Here is an 18123-nt window from a genome sequence, read left to right as displayed (position 1 = left end):
AAAGGACGTAGAAAAATTCAGATAAAAGGTAGAGTAACATCTTTTGAAATGTTGACAGCTGGTAAGATGCCAAAAGGGTAGATTTGGCAGAAGTGAAGGAAATGTATAGAATAGGCAAACAATGTATTTCTTATGACAAAACTTGTAGGCACTTAGTAGGAATAGTGCTGGATTCTAAATCACAGGGGTAGGCTAGATTAGGGTAGGGCGAGTAGCAAGCAGCAAGCAGTAAGCGGTAAGTGGCACACAGCAAAATATGTTTATTATATTTTAACGGGATCAAGGCGCAGTAAATAAGGGAAGATGACTGCTGTCCTATGCGACCAAAAGGAAGACATCGAAATAACAAAGAAGAAAGTTCAGCTAAGCAGAAAGAAGCCAAGTACAGGCCTGAGTGATACGTTAATAAACTATTTTAAAATGTGCACCAACGAGCCAGAAAAGGCAAGCCTGTAGTTCAGTGGGCTGAGAATATCAGAGAAATGATCTTAATAAACCTATTTTTATTAGAAGACGGGAGCAAGGGTGTATGTTAGGGAGAACCCTGACCTGCTTGCCAGTCCCAAATGACTTTTGCCTCTATTTCGGTTCTCTACAGAAAGCACGAATCCGCGCCAGCGTTGTCTTCTCCAGCTACGGATGCACCAAGAAGACAGAAGGAGAGCAACACAAGAAGAAGACATCCCTTTTTAAAATGTTTTTTATCTGTTCTGTTTGTTTGTCATTTGTTATTTTTGACTCCTTTGTCTGAGAATGTCGAACTTAGAGGAATGATGTGTGCTTTAAAAGGATATGCAATTTTTTGAAGAAAACAAGCCCATAAAAAGAATGGCGATACCAGACACAGGTGGATGTATTTATTGCATAAATCCAGTTTATGAGACAGGTCCCAACATCAGCCAGCTTGTATTGGAATGCAAGTTAAAAATGAGTGAAAAGAAAAAGAAGAGTAGTTATTTTAGTATATTAGAACACTCTTTATATAACATCTCCTTATATGTAATAGATCACAATTTATATTTTACCTTGCTTTACTCCAAACAAGCGCCTGTACACATTTTGGGATGCAACATAATGAGCAGACTAAACATGATCATCTCATTCACAGACAAATTGTTCAGGCATATTGTGGCATATTGTGGAAAACACAGTGCAGAGCGGGGAGCCAACTGATCCAGTATGGGACGGACAAAGCCCTCGCATGTTTGCCAGGAACTGCAGGCAAGGTAAGGAGGAGACAAGGTGAGTACTTATTCAGACCAGAGACACCATCAGATGAGGAACATGTATCCATAGACATTGAAGGGGTTGTGGCAAGACAGGATTGGGTTTCAGTACATGCAATAGGTTACCAATGGAAGGCATGGAGGGCCATAATTGCAGTGGTAGAAGGGTGCAGGCTGACGCAAGTGACAGATGAGGAGCTGTTTTCAAAAGACAGAGTGGAGGCAGAAATGATGTTGGAAATGAGTGTGCGCTTCTGGCTACACATCACATGCAGAGAAGTTGTGCAGAAAATGGCAATGGCACTAGAGGTGCCACCATCATTCTGGGAGGAGGATCTGGCCAATGTACCCGACAATTTATGGACCACAAGTCCTTATGATGTGGGGTGCATAAAAAGCACGGGGGGGTGAAGATACATTTGAAACCAGGTGCAATACGAACATGGGTAAAACAATATCCCCTGACGAAAGAGGCAGATGAGGGCATTTATGAGACAATCAACGCCCTAATTGAAAGAGGCATTTTGGTATCATCAGAATCTCCATGCAACACTCCAGTGTACCCTGTATACAAAGTGAACAGGGGGTCATGGCGTTTTATCCAGGATGTGCACCCTCTTAACCACATTGTAGAAGCAGAGTATACTGTAGCAGCAAACCCTGCAGCAATCCTATGTGGCATCCCAGCAGAAGCAACCTGTTTTACAGTAATAACTATGAAAATGCCTTTTTCTCAGTACCTTTACACCCAGACTCACAAGATCTGACCAGCTTCATGTACTGCAACAAGAAATGGAAACACACTAGGTTGCCACAAGGGCACTGCGAGTCACTATCTATCTTTAACAGATTAATACAGATGGACCTAGGGAATGTCCGGACAGAGGGCACAGTCTTGCAGTATGTAGATGACACACTCATCTGTAGCGAAATAGATGAAGAGTTTAGAAAAGACTACACATGCTCACAGTACTAGAAGAAAAGCAGTACAAGTTAGACAGGGCCAAAGTCCAGTACTGTCAAAAGGAAGTGCTATATATTGGGCAGTTAATATCCAAAAACGGTAGGCACATTGCCCCCAAAAAGATCTCAGACAATACAGAACACACCACAACCTAAAACAGTGAGGGAGTTGCAGCAGTTCCTCTGATTGTGTAATTACTTCAGAGCTTGGGTTTTCAACTACTGCTCTTACACTTGTCCACTTCTAATTGCCCTCAAGGAAGCCCAAAAGGGAACAAAACCACTGGGTTGGACAAGAGAAATGACCACGGCATTCAACGAGCTGAAAGAAGCAATATGCACAGCTCCAGTATTAGGGACCCCAGACTACAAAAACAAATCCTTCCTGTTTTCACATGCCAATGGTGTGGTTATGAAAGCAGTACTGACTCAGAAGACAAGCATGGGCCATAACCCAATTGCTTACTACAGTGGACAACCTGACCCAGTAATGAAAGGACACTTTCCATGCGAACAACACTTAGCTTCTTCAGCCGTCGCAGTAGAAAAGGCTTCATCAATAAGAATGGGGTTCACAACAACCCTTTATGTGGAACATGCCCTCTTTTCAATACTGCATAAGCCAAAGAGCACACTGACAACACAAAGAGCATCAAGGTATGAGTTCATACTATCAAGACCAGAATTGAAGATAGTGAGATGTAAAAATTTAAACCCAGCACTATTCATGGCAGATGTTTACCAACCAGGAGAATGGGCTCACGACTGTACAAAAAATATTGAGTTCTTCACTGAAACCCGCAAGGTAGAGGATGACGCACTTGAGGGGGGAGAGGTACTGTACATTGACGGGTCTTCAACTATTGATCAAACTGATGGGCTCAGAAGAACTGGAGCTGCTGTAGTGAGGTTGAAGGAAGATTGGACAAGTGAGGTAGTTCAGAGTGCTCGCTTGTCTCCTCATTATTCAGTACAAGCCGCAGAACTAGTGGCACTAATATTGGCACTACAAAACTGTGTAAGGAAAAGGGTGACAATTTACTCAGAATTTATGTCACCTCCACAGTGCATTCAGGATTGGATTGGCAAGATGGCTCAGGAGAGGGTTCAGGAGGGCATGGGGGATTCCAGTACAGCACGCTTTTAGGAGAACTAAGTGATAACATACCCAGATGAAATAGAAGTGGTGAGGTGCCAAGCACACACCAATGGGGAGTAACCAATCTCAAGGGGTAATGAAGCCACAGACTATCAGGCAAAATGTGAATCATATTTTGGAGAAATGTGGGACCTGAAGGAGAAGCAAAAACAAAGGGGGGGATATGATACATGCTATTGAAGGATGGATACAGGAAGCTGCAGAAAAGAGATGAGAAGGAACTTTGGGTAAAGAGAGGATGTTCTATCTCCCCCACCGATGACCTATGGTGGCAAAACAACACAGGAAAAGTGGTCATGCCACTTGCGCTACTGAAAAAAGCATTAAAACAATTACACCACCCCACGCACACAGGGAAAGAGGTCATTGCAGTACGCATTGATTGGGGAATCATGATTCCGTCCCAACCAAAACGGCCATTTAGCATACTTTGTTAGCAACTGTTTGACGTGCCTGCAGTTCACTTCTGGGCACCCAATGAGAGTTGTGAGAGGAACCGTACCTACACCTGAAGGCCCGTTTCTGCACCTCCATGTTGACTACGTGGACATGATCCACGTATGTCAAGGATACTGCTACATGATTTTGGTGGTCTGTCCCTTCTCGAGATGGATAGAGGCTGGATCATGTTCCCATGCTGACGCCCTCTGAGCTGCAAAAGTTCTGGCCCCGAAAGTATTCCAAAGGTTTGGTGTTTGTGAGGTCCTGTGGTCTGACAATGGGCCTCACTTCGCCAATGAAATGCTCCAGTATATCACTGCCCTGCTAGGAATAAAACACAAATTTGGTTATGCGTACTACCTGCAAGCAAACAGAGTGTGTGAACGCCTCAATGGCCTCCTGAAGAAGTGCATTGCCAAAACTCAGCAGAGCACCAAGAAGAACTGCCTCCACTGCCTGCCTTTAGCATTTTTCGAGCTGCCCAATAAACCAGGGTCCGACCACCATTTAACACCCCACGAGGTGGTGACAGGTCGGCGCATGCACCACCCGCAAGGGCCCTGAGGGACTGTGATAGTGTGGCTGATGTGTTAGCACAAGACATTTTTTTTTTTTTTTAAATATTTATTTTAAACAAACAGGATAAAGTGATACAAAACTTAATCAGTCACGACATATGGTACAAAAGCAGTACAGTTGGTTGCTCTTCCCTCCCCTCCCCTTGGTCTTAATGTTCCTCTACCTGTCCCAGCTGCGAATTCTCGTCCCGTAAGGTTCTCCTGGCTAATTGGGGCTTGTATGTCAGGGCTGGATAATTCTGATCAAAGTCCAGGATCGGGCCCCAGATGTTCTCGAAGCGATGTAGGCGGCCTGCCCCAGCAGCCGTCACCTTCTCCGCGATTAAGATGTCCCAAATTTTAATCCACCAAAAAGGCATTAGTGGTCCTTCTGTGGTTTTCCAAGTGCGAGCTATTACATTTCTGCCTGCCAGTAGACATTGGGACAGTAGTTTGGCCATAGGGCCAGATCTAGGGTAGATCCCGGGGACCGGGGCTCCCAGGAGGATGGGCTCGGGCTCCAGGGGAAGTCGTATCTGAGTGATGTCTGCGATTGTTGCTAGGCATGGTTTCCAAAAGGTCTGGGCCCTCGGGCAGGAACACCACATATGAAAGAAAGACCCTACTTGGCCGCATTGCCTCCAGCAGCTCGGGTTAAGTGTGGGGTTCATATGGTGTAGTCTCAGGGGAGGATAATACCAGCGAAGAAGGATCTTGTATGCGCCCTCTCTGTTCGTAATGCAAGATGAGGAAGTGTGCGCCCGCGACCAAATGTCAACCCATAGCTGGTCCTCGATTGGGTGGCCTAGGTCCGCCTCCCATTGGGCCATGTATCGGGTTTTAGAGGTTAGGAAGTCATTTTGGAGACGTTTGTATAGAGTGGAGATTCTCCCCCTGGTTGGGAGGTCATTTAGGGTCAGTTCAATGGCCGTGGGTGGGCGGGTGGCGGCTTGGCGGGTCTGAGGATGGGAGCACCAGTGGCGCAGCTGAATGTACGTAAATCTATCCTGTTCCTGAAGTTGGAAGAGTTCTTTACAACGCCCAAAGGTGCAGGGTTGTCCCTCTTCGAATAGTTGCCCCAGGGTCTCCAGGCCCCCCGCAATCTAGGCTCTGAAGTTCCGGGTGGACCAGCCAGGGGAGAAAGCTGGGTTCAGGAACAACGGGGAGAAAGGGCTAAGTCCCACTGGGGTTTTCTTTTGTTTCAGCGCTTTATCCCAGACAGCAATAGTGTGTTTGGTGGTCCTCAGGAGGTTCTGCCACAGTCGGCGCTCGGAGGGATTGATGTGCGGGAGAAAACGTAGCGGGAGCGGTAGTTGCGCCTGTTCGAGGTCCACCCATCTCGGGCGGTTGGTAAGTATCTGCCATGATCGGATGCAGGCGAGTTGGGCCGCCATCTGGTATTTTTGTAGATCTGGAACTCCGAGGCCACCCAGTCTAGCATTGCCAAGCATTGTGGACCTAGAGATTCTGGGCTTCTTCCCTTTCCAGATAAACCGTGACATTTTATTTTGTAGATTCTGAAGAGCAGGTGCCGGAATTGGTACTGGAAGCGAAGAGCAGGCGTATAGGAGCCTTGGTAGCAAGTTCATTTTACAGGCCGTGATGCGGCCCATCAGTGAAATCTCTTGTGCCGCCCACCGCTTTAAGTCTGCCTCGAGGTCCGTGAATAGTGGGGGAAAGTTTGCTCGATAGACTTCCCCAGGGTCAGCTGGGATCTGGACACCCAAATAACTGATGCTCTTAGTCGTCCATTGTATCGGACATAGTGGGGCCAGAGCCTCCCGGATCTCTCGGGACAGACCCACCCCCATGGCAGCCGACTTCCGGAAGTTGACAGCAAAGCCTGTGACCTTTCCATAGCTCTCTATCTCAGCTAGGGCCTGAGGGAGGGAAGTACGAGGTTCCGTGATGGTTAATAGGACGTCATCTGCGTAGAGGGCCAGTTTGTGGTGTGTTGTATTCGATTGGAAGCCCTTAATCGCCGGGTTTCGCCTGATCCGTTGGGCGAATGGTTCCATAATTAGTGCGAAAAGCAGTGGCGATAACCGGCATCCCTGTCTGGTTCCACAGGTCAGGTCGATAGGGGGGGAGAGGATGCCATTGACTCTGAGAAGGGTCTTGGGCGCTGTATAGTTAGCCAATGTCATGGCGCAGAACTCTGGACCAAAGCCAAAGGCCTCGAGGGTAAGCCTCATGAAGTTCCAGTCCACCTTGTCAAAGGCCTTAACTGCATCCAGGCCCAGAAGCACCAGCTCTCGGGAGTCTCGGGAGGCAAGTTCCACCAGGTTCAGAGCCCTACGGATGTTATCAGCGGTAGAGCGGTGAGTGATGAAGCCACTCTGGTCGGCGTCGATTATCTCTGGCAAAACCCGGGACAGGCGGGTTGCTAAAATCTTGGAGTATATGTTGGCATCTATATTGAGCAAAGCAATCGGTCTGTAGGACGCAGGATTCTTCGGGTCACCGCCAGGTTTGGGCAGCAAAACTGTGATTGATTCTTGCATCGATGGGGTTATGGTACCTGTGTCCCTGAATGAATTAAACAGCTGTACCAGAGGTGGCACGAGTTGGGGTTTGAAGACTTTATAAAACTTCGTCGTATAGCCATCTGGGCCTGGGGCTTGGGATTTAAGGGATTGTATCGCCTCATCGACTTCCTCATTGGTGATTGGGGCTTCCAACGAGTCCCGAGCTGCGTTTTCCAGTCGGGGGAGCGCCGCCCTTTGCAAGTACTCCCTCTGTTCTTTGACGTCTCGGGCCGGGGCGGTCATTACCTGGGTCAGGTGGGTCGATGCGATTTGAAGCTTGTCGTGATCCAAGTATTGAGTCTTGCCCTGCTGATCCCGAAGGCCCACAATTGTGTTATTCCTTCGTGTCTTGGCAAGTTTAGCCACCAGTAGCTTGTTTGCTTTGTTGTTTTTGGCATAGTAGAACTGTTTAGCCTTCGTCATTTGGTGGGCGGTATGTTCAGCGTAGTGTGCTTCAATTTTCTTTTTTGCTATTCGGAGAGCTCGCTGCGTTCTAGGGGTCCAGCCCTTCTCCTTATGGATCCTCCCCGCCCTCTCAAGTTCCTCTTCAAGACCCTGACGAATCTGTCGTTTATGCCTATGATAGGCTACCCCTCTGGCAATCAGTTCTCCCCGCACCACTGCCTTCATTGCATCCCAGTTGTTGGCTAAGGAGGTATCTCCTCTAAAGTTTTCTTTAAAGAAGTTGTTGATCGTGGTTGCGATTGTGTCTCTGAGTGGCATCTCATTAAGGATGGGATCATATAGAGTCCATCTACGCCTCTGGGGATCCGGGGGTCCCTGGACTCGGATTTTCAAGGTTACTGGGGCGTGGTCGGATAGGATTCTGGAGCCTATAGTTACCTCTTCAGTGAAAGCGAAGATCTGCGGGGATATCAGTAGAAGATCTATCCTAGAGAATGTCCGGTGAACATAAGAATAGAAAGAGAAGTCTTTTTCAGATGGGTGGAGTACCCTCCATGAGTCCACCACCCCTAGGGTTCTAAATAATCGCAAAAGGGCTAAAGCCGTAGTGAAGTCCCCGGTGGAGGGTGGATGCGATTTGTCTTTTACGGGGTCCGGGACCCCATTAAAGTCCCCACCGATCACTATCTGGCCCTCCAGAAAGGGATAGAGGGTTGCGGTTAGCAAATCATAGAAGGGTGCCTGGCCAGAGTTCGGTGCGTACACGGAGACCAAGGAGAACAGCTGTCCCGCTAGCAGGCATTTCAATGCTATGTAGCGTCCCTCCGGGCAGCTCATGGAGTCCAGAATCTGGGGATTCAGTCCTCTCCGGAACAGGATTGCTGTACTGCCCCGCTTGGAGCTTCCAGATGCGAAGAGTTGTTTTGGGAAGTCGCAAGAGTGTAGGCGGCCGAAGTCTGCCGGGAGCAGGTGAGTTTCCTGTAGCATGGCCACATCGGCAGAGTCATTCTGAAGTTTTTGTAGAATTGATTTGCGTTTAGGCGGTGAGTTTAATCCCCTGACGTTCAGAGAGACAAACTTCCAAAACTGCTGGTCCGGGGCAAGACCCGGGGTCGCTGATGAGACTTGTGGAGGGGGGGGAGCCACTGAAGAATCAGCCATTATGTCGTGGGAGATGTGACCATCTGTTATCCTGCTTTTGGGGTTTTTTCTCGGACCGCCAACGGGAAGTCCGAGGTTTAACTGGGGGAGGGGGACCCGTTATGGGGTCAGGCCCTCCCCTGGCCAACGGGGCCGTGTAACAGAGAATAGCCAACATGGCTAAAGGTATAAATAGTCTGAGTGAAATGCTCCAAGGACTCATAGGTGGAATGTACCTTGGAGCTGGGCATGGGCCGTGGGGGGAAGCCCGCTGCATCGGGGATGGAGATCATCTATGTTTTCAGAGGTGGCGGTCGGCTCCACAGCGCCGGGTTCACTAAGCCGGGTCTCAGGGCGCCGAAGAGTCCCTCGTGGGGTCGCTCCGGGTCATTTCCTCCTCCTTAATCTCGGAACCTTCGACCATGTGTTTTGCGTGGGCCTAGGGGAGGCTATAGGGTCCGGGTCAGCCGCCGCTTCAGTGGCCTGTTGGGACGAGGTGTTAGCGGAGTCCGGATGCAATATACTTTCAGCATCGCCCAGATGTTTGATCCTACGCATGGTACCCTTAATGGAGAATTGCAAAGCTGTGGGAAAGAGCCATCTGTAGCAAATTTTTTGGGCTTGGAGGAAGGTGGTTAGTGGGCGGAGGGCTCGCCTTTTCTGAAGGGTCAATGGAGATAGGTCTTGATAGATCTGAAGGGGGGTCCCCTGGAAGGTGATTTCGTCGTTGGAGCGACTTATTGCCGATATGGCTTCCTTTGTCGTAAAGAAATGCACCCTGGTGATAACATCAGGCGGGCTGTCTGACTCCACTCCACAACGGGGATTTAGCCTGTGAGTGCGATCCAGTAGCAATAGCGAGTCCTCCAGATCGGGGAGAAGAGATTGAAAGAAAAGGCCTACATATTCGGCCAGCCCTTGGTCTGGGACTGAAGTGGGAACCCCCCGAATGCGGAGGTTGTTGCGCCGGGCTCTGTTCTCCATGTCCTCCTGCTTATATTCCAGGATTTCGTACTTGTCCTGCAGAAGCCCAACGGAACGCTGGATCTCAATCAGGGAGGAGGCGTGGTCCTGGGCGCGATCCTCAATCTCTCCCACTCTCTGTTCCACCTCCGAAACCCTTTTATCAGTATTTTCCAGCTTGGCAGTAAGCTCAGACATACATGAGGACCCAGATCGCCACGGGAGTCAGCGAGACTGTTGGTGTTGGTGGTGGCCGTAGACGAACTATTTCAAAGCGGATTGCTCCGTAAAAAGGGCGACAGAGCACGGCGCCGCTGACCGGAGCCACGAGCCAGTGGGTCCACTCCCGCAGAGGTGTCGGAGGCAGTAGGGTGTTGCGGCCTCCTCACAGTTGAAGGCAGGGGCGTTCTGCGGCGCACCCCCGAGAACCCTCCGGCCTCGGCCCCCTCTTCCGGAGTGGAGGCGGAGGGATACAGGAGAGGGCGAGAGCAGGGAGGCTGTGGCTGTGTGTCGTGTGTTGGGGTGGCTGCCGGGTTCTATCCCCCTGCGGGTGTCCGGGGAGGTGGGCCAAAACCGAGGAGGCCCGGGGTCCGGTGCATCCACCGCACCCTCCGCTGTCCGTGCTTCTCCGAGAGGGCCGCCCGAAGCACCGTCGGGAGTATCAGCTGGAGTGTAGACGTGTGGCTCGGGTCCCTCCGATCATGTGAGGCGAGAGACGCATGGATCTAGATCGATTCAAGGGTTCACAGGGGGAGCTCCGATGGCGAGGCCGCGTCTCGGTCGTTGTCGCTGGGTCCCGTCCGCCATCTTGGATTACGCGGCGGAGGGGCCGCGGGATAAGAAGAGCCCGATTATCTTCATCTTGGCGATTCTGGGTTCCAGCAGCACCCCGGCAGGGCTCCAAACCCTCTCACACCCTCTCACCTAGTTGGGTTCGAAAAACGCGGCATGGGAGCCTTAAAAAGCTGCGATGCAGCAGGCGTTCCACTGAGGCCATCACGGGAGCGACTGCATAGCCAGCGCTCCAGGCCACGCCCCCCACAAGACATTTTTGATTATGTAACTTCACTTGTCTCTATTGCTTCTTTTATTTCTCGCCAGATACAGATACCAGCAACCAGGAAATACACAAAGAACCACTAGTTCAAATAAGGGACTACGTCCTCCTAAACATTTTTACTCACCGCTGGAATGCGCCCCGCTTCACTGGCCCTCACCTTGTTGAGGTGGTCACTAACAGAACAGTAAAGCTGCAAGGGAAAACCGTCTGGAATCACCTACAGGACATCAAGCACTACAAAGCATAGGCCTCACCCCAATATGCAACTGCAGAAATCGACAGGGCCAATGCTGCATCAATTAATGATCAACAAGAAAGCACAAATGTCCCAAACCCCAATGAACTAGAGACTACTGGCTACCCTATGGACAGACGCTCCCAAGTCCCTGAAATCCCACAGCAACACTGGTGCAAATTGACCAGTGAAGAACATTTCCCCTGTCCGCAAGACATTATTGCCCTGCCCAAATTCCCTCCCACGACCTGGAACAAATATGATGAATACATTGTAGTAGCGTGATTTAACTTGTCCATTCCACACGCACAGTTCGTACTGCCGACTACAGCAGTAGCACTGTCTTAACATTTCTCCTTCTTTGCACATGCAGGGTTCTGTGACTGTTTATGTGAATAGTTAGTAACATTGCAAGTATTTGAAATTCCTTGATGTTGCCTCCTGTTGACCGCCCTGAAGCATTCTCCAACCAATGTGTCCATGCTAAAAGAAGACCCAGACATTTTAGAGCTCGATCACCAGAAATGTACTTCCTAGTATTAATAGAGTACCTGGCCCAAGCAAACACACAACCTGAGCAAAGTGCATACCCTGTCCTACCCACGCTCCGAAACTCATCCATACAGAAGATTTGGGAGGAGATATTTTCATTATTTAGTTCACGGAGATTGAACATACTCACAAACACTAACATAATAACCCTTTTTATCGCGATTTTGAGGCGGGCAACTTTATTGTCTCATCAGCTGCTCAACAGAAGCGTAAGTAATTATGGTAAACATAATAAAAATGGTTATGTCTGCTGTGTGGTTACTGCACTCTACTGCGTTCTCAGCCACTGCCCTCTGGCAGCTATATCTTGCCTTGTATGTCTCCGCTGTATCCCCCACTAACACTTCCCAGACCAAGCTGCACAGACTGCTGTGTCAGGTGGTACAGATGACACTGCTGATAAGGTAAGGAGAGGTAAGCACAGTGTTGGCACAAAGACATGAAGGGATTGGAAACATATCTCACAGACACTGAACACATAACAAACATCTGGTATAAGCACATCTCCAAAATTGGTAGGGGCACAACCGGGGAGAGCTACTATGTCTGCTCATTGATCCCCTATGCCATGAGAGAAAATGACATGTGTGACAACATACAGTCCGATAAGCTCGGCAATAAGAAAGAGTATATTGAAGCACTGGACACTAGTGAATACACCAGATTTCAACCCAGTAAAACCCAGATTTTCATTTAAGAAAACAAATAATCTGAGACAAATTCTGGTGCACACCTATAAGGAGGGTCTGAAATTAAAATGAGATCCAACTACACTTGGGGCATTACCGCCCGTAGTAGGCCATTATAAGTGTGGACAATGCTCAGTGTGATTTAACAACTAACACAAAAAGTATCGATCTAACCCACATAAAGTTGAATCTGAATGAATTTACCAACTGTAAAACACTGTGGGCAATCTACGGCATACAATGTCCCCGTAATTTATGGTACATAGGGAAAACTAAAAGACCAGTGTGACAGCGCATATGTGAACATCAGTCGTGCTTGAAAAATAATGTACCTGATAAACCTCTTGTAGACCATTACATATGGAAAAAACACAACTAAACCAAGTTTAAGTGGATCGTGATTCAAACTGTAAAAGCAAGAATACGAGGGTGAGACAGAGATTTGGAAATAAAAAGACTAGAACAAAGATAGATTCAGAAAATGGACAGTGTAAGGAACAATTTGAATTCAACCATAGAATGGAGTCTATTCTTTTGAGGATTATAACATATGTGAACAATAAGAACATAGTTCCTCTCTTGCATGTTAAGACAAAAATTGAATGGAAGAAAGATGGTATATATATATACATAATGTCACACATATAAACAATGTCATAAAGGCCATAAACAAGATATTGTAGATGTGACACTAGACATGAACATGGGTAACATTCATGGAAATATAGATTTATATGTGGAAATGTATACACTGTATCTAGTGGTGAAGAACAAACCAAGAATATCTGTATAGTAGATGTAGTAAAGCGGACAAGCGATAAAGAAAGAGTGCAGCCTAAAAGGCCAAATCAAGAAGTTATGCTGGAAAAGAACTTAAAAATAAAATGTGAAATAAGTACTTCTGAATGAATGTAAAATATTTGCAATGAAGTTGGGTAAATGCAGATCAATTTAAAACAAATATTGCCACTATGAAAACAAAGGCATAAAGGTTATTTGGCGTCATTGGTTTCTCAAGCAAATACGTAGATATGATGTTTTGATGTCTGATACATTAGAAATATAGCTTTTCCTCACCTATGTTGTCAAATTTACCAACACTACACTAAGTATACAAGCTAAGGTTCGATATGTCCACAATCTTAGTCCTCTTTCTATCACTATGCAAGAGAGAGTCTGATAAGAAGTCATCTAATCCTACAAGCATTAGCAATAGATCTTATACCCCATTTACACTATTAAAAGTGTAACAAATTGCATAGATATACTGCACACACAAATTAAGGTTGAAAAACTTTTAAACGCAGTCCTTTTTCTATCACCATGAACATCACGGCAACGAGAGTCCTTTAATAAACGGCGCCGGTAACAAGACGCAAGTTTCTAGTTACTCAACGTTTCGTTCACTTCCCGTGTATACATGTGGGAAGTGGTTCCAGATACATCGGACACAGAGCCCGCATGAAAAGAACACGAAGTAAGCAGAATTGCACAATTGTAGTGCTGCGAGGGAAGAGGCTTGTCCCCGTTTCCGGCAGCACATTTATTTACATTAAGAATGCATGATGTTATGACTCGTGCCGTAAATTACGCAGGTTGAGTAAAGTAGACAATATGTGTTGGACGCTTCAGTATAACACACCACTACAATTTTTATGTGGTTGCGAAATAGAAAAGAATGCAAGTTCCACAAAGTGGACAATGGGCCTCATTACAAATCGCCCGGTACGGAAACAAAGGTGGCGGTAAACCCGCCGCCACCGTTGTTTCCATGCCGGGAGATCACAACTCCTGCAGGCGGGAGGTGATGTTCCCGCCAGGTCTGACCTGGCGGGTTTAACACCGCCAGCCTGCAGGCGGACGAGGAAACACTGGCAGCATTACGAGATGCTGCCGGTGTTTCTATGATCCCGATTCCCATTGAGTCCCACAGGACTCAATGGGAATGGGGATTAACACCATTCCGCCTCCGTGATTCCTGGAAAACCGGGGTTGTAATGCCCCGGTAATTCCGGGAATCACAGAGGCGGAATGGTAATACGAGTCCGGCGTAACCAGGCGGTTTTACCGCCTCGGTTACCGCCAGACTCGTGATGAGGCCCAATATGTTTTTGCCTTGTAGCACAACACAGCATTACACAATAATCATTTGGCTGTGAAATAGAAAATAAAGCTCCACAGGATCAGCAAAACACTTTGTTATGAACCTGAGTTGAAAAAAGTAAATGTCGAAGATGAAACATGTATTTGTAATAAGAAAGGAAATGATGTGAGGCCATACTTAGCCATCTTAAAAAGAAAAATTAATTATCAGTCACCGCAAGTAAGGTATGTTCATAAACCAAAAATTAAATGCGTAGAACAACATTTGGAAAATAACTTAATCCACAATAAAATAACAACTCTGTATGCTTGTCCAACAGTGTTAACAAGTGGCTCCATAAACAACATGCCCATTTGATAGTGGTCCCTGTTACAAGTCTACCAAAAAGATTAGTAGACTAGACCTACGTATGACACTTTTAATTGAATTGAACAACCCAGTTAGCAAAGTGCTTATTTTTATTCATTATTTTTATTTTTTTCTAGAAATATAGATTGAGGGGTAGACGACTCAAAAGCACCATTTGTTCTGATGAAGGCCTTGGGGAAAATATATTTGAAGATGGGGTTTATCCCATGAGAGAAAGGCCGAAACGAATTGACACATCATCTGAGAAATATATAGCTTGAGAAAAACCTCTATAGGTTGTAAAGTGACAAAAGAATTGGTCTTGATATAAGAACAATGTTTGTAATAAAAAGCTATGTGAAGTGAATTAACTTATGTAAAACCCTTGAAGAAAAATGTATTGTGTATTTATAGGGTGATGTTTTGTATAAATAAAACTGTAACAAAGATATTTCTGTTGAAAATAAAATGAATCAAGCAACAATTATACTTGCTACAAGCAAAAAGCACCGAGTCTGGGTATTTGAATATGATGGTATAGATCACTATCATTTGATGTCACTATCATTTGCGTCACGAAACAGGAGATAGGGGTAGTTTGTGTTTCACACATATTTCTTCTACATATTTGCTGCAATATTGTTTTTATAATTAATATATTATTGAATGCACACTATAATTGACCAATACTTTTTCAATGTATTCAGTGTGGGCCTCATTACGTGTCCGGCAGTAACCCTGCCGGTGCTATTGGTGGGTTGCTGCCGGACATGTAATAATTTACCGGCACCTGACTTCCCGGTGCCACCGGGCTATTACAAGTCCGGTGACCGGTAAGTCAGGCGGTGGTACATTTGTTAATCCCCATTCCCATTGAGTCCTATGGGGCTCTATGGGAGTGGGGACACAGGAGCACCAGCACCGTTAGCAATGGTGCAGGTGCTCCCGTGACAAGTCTGCCTACAGTGGCCGCTGCGCCCAGCAGGGTGAGACCTGTCGGGAACAGCAGCTCTGGCAGGAAGACTTGTATTTTGCCGGTCCAGAAAAAAGGGTGCCAGTGAGCTTACCAGCACCCTTATGTCCAGACCGGCCAACATGTAATGAGGCTGTTGAAATTTAAAATGTAACTCACCATAGAAACAGAATAGCAGATTTAATGAGCTATAGAAGAAGAGACCATTATGCACTTCTTGAGCCAACATGACTTACACCCTACTTCAACCATACATCCTGCCTTCCACTCACATAGGCTGTGGTAAGCGGGGGGCAAGAAAGTAACAAAAAAAAGATAAAGGACCCTGAGGCGTCAGTTCCTCCCACAAAAGTGGGAGGAACTGATGCCGCTGTGATAGTGGGGAATAGGCAGCGCAAACAGAAGTGTGCTGCCCTAAAGGTAAGTGGGGGTGGGAGCGGGTAGGACAATGCGGGATGCAGGTAAAGTGATCTATCTGATCAATGCACCGCATCATAATGGGAGTTAACATTTCCATCGTCGGCATTACGGGCGGCACGGTGATCACATAAATCCGGCTTGAAGCCAAGGATAAACCTTGCTGCCAAATTCTGGAATGGCTGGAGGAGTCGTAAAGCGGAAGAGGGTAGGTCAGGATAAGGCTATTGCAGCACTCTATCCTAGAGAGAACCATTGCTCCGGTAACATTGAGCTTCTGGGGGAAAGCTTGAGAAAGAGGTAGGTGAGGTGAAGGTGCCCAGAATAACCTTGGATGAGCGGTCAGTTAGAAAGTAGGTCAGCCAGTCCAGTGCCCGCTCAGAGATACCCAGACCATCATGGAGCAGTTTTATGAGGATGGTGTAGAGGAGCAGCTGCATGCCTCTGCAGGAAGTCCCGCCGCTCTATCTCCTATATGTTGGTAGTCTGAGACTGTGCCAGCAGTTGGGCAAATACTACAGCGAGTGTTCGAGAGAAGGTATCCACTGAGAAAACCCTATCAAATGTATCCCTGAAGAGACAACAATCTGAGGGAGGAAATCCCTGAAAGAATATGAAAAAGGGTGAAAGAGAGAAGCTAGTGATGTCACAAGAGACGAGTGTGACGCCCTGAGAATACTGGCTGAAGATAATGTATGGATCCTATGGAAACTGATGATGAAGTTAAGAAGCAAGTAAACTTTCAGATTTGAAAAGAAGATTGCACATGTGTGAAGTGTTACAGAAATGCAACCATTCAATAATTGTACAGACGCAGAAACTCAAGTAGATTAAGTAATAATAGAGGCTGGCTATACATAGGGAATAGACTACAGGCAAAGCCACCATTGTGTAGGAGCTGGACATCAGGATCTTGAATTTAGTGAGCTTGTACCCATGGAAAGGAAAGGCAGAGAGTTGTGTTGCAGCAAGAACAAGTTGAGATTGTGGACGTGCCTGGCAAGGCTGTCTGGCCTGGCATCAAAACAGAAGCAGCCAAGGTTCGTTATCTATTCTTGAAAGCAGTGAATGTGCAAAGGATGAATCATTGCTTAATAAGGTGCAAAGAAAGAACACAAAGTGCTATGTTTTATTCATTTAAGACATTTAAATGCTGCAGAAAGGACCAAGATCATGGTCTCCTGTCATGTGAGTCAAAGATGGAAATAGTGTTCAGCTTGGAGTCAAGGATACTTTGCAAGGCGACGTTCAAAGACAATCTGCATGGCAGAAGGCATGGGTGATGATAGATGTTGGGCTAATTGTGTTTGGAGGTAAAGTCAAGGCCGCCTTCTGGCACCTGGGTATGAGCTTACATGCTGCTAAGTGAACCAAATGTTTCAGACATGGCACAAGCATGCCAACCAATTGTAGAGGGCCATATAACCAAGGGCCTTATAGTGTGAGAGCCATTGATAAACTGTGTACTTAATAGTGTTGCAGATTACATGTTTTAGAGGTAGGCATAAGTTGTCCACCTGACTGTAGGCAGACAATCACAATCCTAGTCCCTATAGAGGGTATACATAGGTGTTCCCCTTGAACCAATTATAATCGCTTGTAGGTTTTTCTTATTTGCAACGTAGTATGACATCACTCCTGACATATTTTTAGTATAAAGTCTATGTTTTATGAGAAATTCGTTGAGAGCTGAACAGCAACCTTTGCCATCTTCCTGAGTTGGTTTGATTATTTGGATTCAGAGTTAGTCTGTGAACCTCATCCATTGCATGAACGTTACTAAAGAATCATAAATTCAGTGGAGTGGTTGACCGTGTCAAAGGCAGAGGATAGATAGAGCAGAATGAGGACAGCTGGAGAGTTAGAGTCCAGAGATGCAAACAATTCTTCACGGGTGTTCCGAAGAGCAATTTCTGTGCCCCTGAATTCTCAGAATCCAGATTGATGGTCGTGGAGATTGCCAACAAGTTCAGTGTGTTAGGTAAATTGGGGGAAGAATACAGAAAGAAAGGGTCAGCCGTCAACAACGGCGGACATTACATATGCACACTTTTGCGCTGACACTCAGCCAAGCTATTTCCTTGAACTTAACGTATAAACTGAAATTCTTTTTTTGTAAAAAAATGCAAAAATATAAAAATATGTGTGTCTTTATTTTTCCATTTTTTCTCTTTAACACAGAGTTCTTAACAAGTTTATGATTCACTCATTTAGACCTTCAACAAAATTTCCTATCATTATATACATAATTTGTTTCACCGTCCTAACACATATAACAAAATGTGTGACAACAAAATTTTTTACTATAAACAAAATTCAATTCCACTTGAATACAATAAAATGTTCAAAAAAAGTGTTTCTGA

The sequence above is a fragment of the Ambystoma mexicanum genome, chromosome 7q (assembly GCF_040938575.1).
Source record: "Ambystoma mexicanum isolate Mex_15411 chromosome 7q, UKY_AmexF1_1, whole genome shotgun sequence".
NCBI classification, from domain to species: domain Eukaryota; kingdom Metazoa; phylum Chordata; class Amphibia; order Caudata; family Ambystomatidae; genus Ambystoma; species Ambystoma mexicanum.
The sequence above is the reverse complement of the archived record's forward strand: the minus strand, read 5'-3'. Positions refer to the sequence as shown.